Source organism: Arvicanthis niloticus, chromosome 4 (genome assembly GCF_011762505.2).
Source record: "Arvicanthis niloticus isolate mArvNil1 chromosome 4, mArvNil1.pat.X, whole genome shotgun sequence".
NCBI classification, from domain to species: Eukaryota; Metazoa; Chordata; class Mammalia; order Rodentia; family Muridae; genus Arvicanthis; species Arvicanthis niloticus.
In genome coordinates this window covers 20,588,792-20,594,490 of record NC_047661.1, presented here as the reverse complement: position 1 = coordinate 20,594,490, position 5,699 = coordinate 20,588,792, and the positions used below count along the sequence as shown (strand labels likewise).

At 45.1% G+C, this 5,699-nt stretch overlaps 1 pseudogene; it reads right to left on the bottom strand.

Moving 5' to 3' along the window:
- Window positions 1-3,503: 3,503 nt before the first annotated feature.
- On the bottom strand, window positions 3,504-4,827 carry LOC117707681 (keratin, type I cytoskeletal 18 pseudogene; annotated as a pseudogene).
- Window positions 4,828-5,699: the final 872 nt, after the last annotated feature.

The window sequence follows — 5,699 nt, the reverse complement described above, 5'->3', positions numbered from 1 at the left end:
AGGCTTAACATTTGAGCTTGTACAGATCAATTCATATATTTATTTACATGTGTTTGTAAGTATGTGTGTGCACTCATGTGTGCTTGTGAGGAGTTCGGGAGTCCACTTCAAGTATCTACCTCACTGTTTGAGATGGGATCTCTCACTGAACCTAGAACTCATTGACTCAGACTGGCAGCCAGCAGTCCCCAGGAATCCCTGGCTTCCCTTCTCCAGTGATGGGATTACGGACGGAAGCTCACTGCTCTTCTTCCCTTTTATGTGGTTGCTATGGATCTGCGCTCAGTTCCTCACGTTTAAATAGCAAGCCCTTTACCCATCCCTTGAGCCATATGGATCAAGTTAGTGACAATCTTATGAACTCTTAGTCATTCAGATTTCAGTGATGATGAAAAGTGTCTCACAGTAACCCTGTTCAGCGGCTGACTACCTATGAGACCCTGGGAGATTTTGTTTCCTCTTTGTGAACACTGGCTTCCTCATCTTGAGCAGGGTGAGAGTAGAGCCTGCTTTGTGACGTGGGGATGATGCTGGCACTTCTCCTGTGGACTCTGGTGTGGTCAGAGTGCAGCATTGGGTTCAATACCCTTACTTGGCATTCATATCAAATGTTAATAAGTTGACAATTCTGAAGGGATGTCCTTGCTTGAGCTGCTACTCTGGTCCGCGGGCCAGAGTCTAGCAAAAGAGAGAGTGGGGATGAAGGGGAAGAGACGTGAAGAATGGAGACAAGACAGAGGTTCTGATCAAGTCTCAAGTCTCGTTTATTGAAGGGAAATCCAAGGTATTTATATGCTTTGCCACGTGCCTTACAGGTATGTATAGCTTGGATAGCACGTGCACCACATGCCTTGTGGGTGTGGATAGCACGTGCGCCTTGCAGTTGGGGGCACTAACAGAAAAACAAGATATGGGGGAAAAACAAGATATTTATCAGAGTGTGCTCAGCTGTTGTAGGCTGTTGAAAACAAGTCTCTAGTCAGGGTATATGGCTCGAGATGGCTGCAAAGCTGATAGCTGCTTTCTGCTAGGAGTCGGCTTCCAACAAAGGGACAGCTCAGTGGTTAGGAGACATTCCTCTTCAGGGGACTCAAATTCAGCCCCTAGCACTCCTGTGTGAGAGCTTACAACTGCCTGTGACTCTAGAAGCATCTGACCCTCTTCTGGCCCTTGTAGGCATCTGTACACAGGTGGCGTTCACCCACACGAACACATAGAACACACATAAATGAAAATAATAAAATAAATCCTAAAAAAATTGGCAACTCTGATGAACAAAATTTAAACAGTTTTAGAATTAATAAATTTTAAGTAAATTTAAAAATGTTTTATATGATTTTTCTTTCTTTTGTACAGAACATATGGAACGTAATTCTACTTGAAAAGTGTGGTCACTAATGTCATCAGTGAGATCAAGTGTACACGGTACATACAGGGAGCTACTGTGTAGAATAACCCAGCAAGGCTCACCAGGAGTCCGTGTGATTTCTCCTAGCTGTCCCTGGGTAGCTGCTCTTTTGAATTCTTAGTCCTGCTTTTCTTGGTTTTCCATCTTTCCCCAGCTAGTGGCTGCCATTTCTTGCCATGTTTGCAGGCTTGCCGGCATCAGTTTCTCCATCTATGTAGTTTCTACTTGCAATCTATTGCATTTCTAACAGCCAACTTCCAAGGAATATGCTTTAGTGTAAGAATACGAAAACATTTTGTTTTCACTGACCAGTGGCTCAAACAGTACAAGATCACCGGCTTCTACAGACTAGTGGCTTGCAAATCAGATTCTGCCCAGACACAGTAAAGTGCTTCTTATTTTTCAGTGCTTCACCATGCCAACTAGGAAAGGAGCACAAGACATCCTTACACATTGAAAATTTTAACACTTTTGACTGAATTACTGAATAAGACAAAATCACAAGCCAAGAAAACCATGGGCGATAGCTGATAGCCTGTTTAGTTTTACTGAATTAACTGTGTACAAATTACTGAGAAGAGATTCATCTTCATTATAAAATCCCTACTTAAGTGTGTGTGAAATGACATAAATGTCATATGGATTAAAAAGTCCTTTGCATCTGTAGAGGTCAGTCTATTGGCAGGAATGAACACAGACAACAACAAACACATTTGTTACAGCACAGGAGAGCTATGATACAAGAGATGATACAAGATGATGCAGAATATAGTTGGGGTCACAGAAGCAAGGTAGGTAGTCCATTCTGTATTCTAGATTCAGGGAGAGAGGGGCAAAGATAGAGACAGGCTGCACCCAAGTTATGAACTAATAATGTTCTCGAGTCAGATCAGGCTATAAATGACATCATGCAGCAGCTAAAGGGAAGCTTTGGACACCTGCTCAGGAAGCAAAGAGAATCCCATGGCTAGAGGGCAGCAGGCATGCTGAGCTGGGAGAGTACAGAAATGGGACTATAGGCAGACTGGTCAGGAGATAATCTCGGTTCTGTGCTTAGAGCTGGGACGTCATGGAAAGGCTATGTCCAGGGAACTCAGTAGGATCCACACCTGCATTTCCTAAAGGCACATCTGGTAGTAGCATGGGGAGCGCATGTAGGAAGATTGGAAACACAGTAACATATGATGGGGTGACGGCAATGAAGCATGACAACAGCTGTAGACACTGAGCTCAGGAAGTGGAGCATGTGGCTGCACTAGGGGTCAATAAGACTGGGTGAAGGGTTAGGTGTCAGAGGTAAGTTGAGGACAGTATGAACCTATGAGAAAACTTGGGTGTAGGAGACTCAGGGGCAACTCCAGGTTGACAGCCAAGTGACGGGTTGAGTATCTGTGCTGATCACTGTTGAGGGGACAGTAAATTGAGTCTGGGACATGTTGAATATGAGGTTCAATTTACTGACTTATGTAGTATGTAGGCAGTACAATGAACAGATAGATGAATCTATATTATATTATATTATATTATATTATATTATATTATAGAAATTTGGCATTCAAGTGCACAGCAAACCAATACCAAGACTCATTTGTTAGAGTTGGAAGCAAAACATAGAGAGCTAAGAAGCTTCTAGGAATGAGATTTGAAGTAAACAAGGAAAGGGAGGTCCGAGCTCTGTCATTTGGGAAAGTTCAAGGGAATTTATTCTTAGAGTGGTTCAGCTCCAGTGCCTGATGGCAGAGGCTGTAGGGACCAGTGCCTGATGGCAGAGGCTGTAGGGACCAGTGCCTGATGGCAGAGGCTGTAGGGACCAGTGCCTGATGGCAGAGGCTGTAGGGACCGGCAATAGGCTACATTCTCCCTGTGCTGGACTTGCTTTGAGCTTCTGCTGTATCACAGTCTGCACTAGTTACAGCATTTAGGGTCATGCCTCTCAGGTCTTTTCTGGCACTCCCAATGCCTTAGTCAGGACAAATCGCTCCTTTCTTTGTGGTCCTGTTGTTCTCCACTAAAATTTTCATATATCAGTACTTACTCATTTTCTTTCTTTCTTTTTTTTTTCCAGTGAACTCTCAACTTTTATTGGTTTCTCAGCCCCCAGGGGTTCCCTCCTTCTCAGCCTCAGTGCCTCAGAACTCTGGTGTCATTGGTCTCAAATACCACTTTGCCATCCACAATCTTACAGGGAGTTGTCTTCTGCACAGTTTGCATGGAGTTGCTGGAGTCCAGGGCATCGTTGAGACTGAAATCTTGCCCATCCTCCAGCAAGCGGCAGTAGGTGACAATCTCTGCCTCAAGCTTGACCTTGATGTTCAACAGGGCTTCATATTCCTGGGTCTGGCGCTGCCCCTCTGCCCCAGTTTGTGTCAGCTCTGACTCCAGGTGCAGAAGGACCCCATTGAGCTGCTCTATCTGTGCCTTGTATCGGGCCTCCACGTCCCTGAGGCTGTTCTCCAAGATGTTCTGGTTTTTCATGGAGTCCAGGTCAATCTCCAAAGTCTGGAGAGTGCGTCTCAGCTCCGTGAATGTGGTCTCAGCATCCCTGATTTCGACAGACTTGGTGGTGACTACTGTGGCACCCTCCTCAATCTGCTAAGACCAGTACTTGTCCAGTTCCTCGAGGTTCTTCTGAGCCAGCTCTTCATACTTGGGTGCAGATGTCCTCCATGGTCTTGCTGAGGTCCTGAAATTTGGAAGCATCGACTTCCACAGTCAAGCCAGAACTGGCGATCTGGGTTTCCAGACCTTGGACTCCCTCCTCATGATTCTTTTTCATGAACAGCAGTTCCTCCTTGAGCGCTTCGATTTCTGTCTCCAGCTGCAGCCTTGTGATGTTGGTGTCATCTATCACCTTGCGGAATCCATGGATGTCGTTCTCCACAGACTGGCGCATGGCCAGTTCTGTCTCATACTTGACTCTAAAGTCGTCAGCGGCAAGACGGGCATTGTCGATCTGCAGGACGATGCGGGCATTATCCACAGCATTCGCAAAGATCTGAGCCCTCAGGTCTTCGATGGTCTTGAAGTAGTGGCTCAGCCTCTGATGCCCTGGGGCCCCTTCTTCTCCAGATGTTACTGGATTTCGATCTCCATCTCCTTTTCTCAGTCTTCAGGCTCTTCACCTTGACTAGGCAGCTGGCCAGGTGGTCGTTCAAGACTTGCATGGTCTCCTTCTCCGTCTGGATTCTACCCATATCCGCTAGGCCTGCAGACCCCACAGAGCCACCCAAGACAAAGCAGGACACGGATATCCGGGACCAGAGCCCTCAGCACCTGCATAGACACTGGCTGTGGGGCTGGCAGGCCAGACCCGCTGGCTGGGAGTCCGCACTGAGCCCAGGGACCGGTAGTTGGTGGAGAAGGTGGTAGAGCAGGTGGTGAAGGTCATCTTGTCTGGAGAGGAGAGCGTAGCGAGAGACCACGACAGGAGTTCCGTCGCGGTCACTTATTCGTTTTCCATTGTTTTAAATTTATAAGATTTCTTATAAGGACAGTACTTGTGTACCTTAATGTTGAAAACTGGGACTTATTTTATAGATGTAAGATGCATATATATGATTATGTACTATATGATTGTATATTTTGTGCTTATATAACATAGTATGTCTTATATTACTGATTATATAAACATATTTTATAGAATGTAAAATTTTTATTGTTTCTGATGTATTTGCAATTTAGTGTACATATTAAAAGATTCAATCAAAAGGTATGGTTAAATGTACTGTCTTGATCTGTTTGGTACATGCATTTCCCATCCTGCATTTTGAGTACCCAGTGTGAGACAGTTGGGTACCAGGTACCTTACCAGGTGCTTCAGCTACCTCGGTTGTTGAGCAATAAGTAGTAAATATTTTAACACAACAGAAGTTCATTTTTCCCTATTCTATGGCTGACAAGCTTGTTTCCTGGCTCATTATCTTGTGTTTGGTTGTGTCAGGAGCTCTGTTGGCAGAGATGGTCTAGGAGGACTGCCACTCACGTATCTACAGTGTAATGTGCAATGGTTCCTGTGACTAGCAATTGGCTTCTCCTGCCATGTGATCATTTACTCCGATTCTTCTCAGTTACAGTGCTCCAAGAAAAAGAGGAGAGGACTCATGAGGCTTCTGAGAGGCTTGGAAGCCTTCAGAGGCACCTCTGTTGTATTGAATTGGTCAAAGCCAACTGCTTGGGCAACCCAGAAGCAAAGAGATGAGAAAGAGATATTACAGGAAGTTAAAAAAAATCACATCACAAAGAGACATGAGACATGGTCATTATGATGATTTATAGGTACCATGTCTCTCAT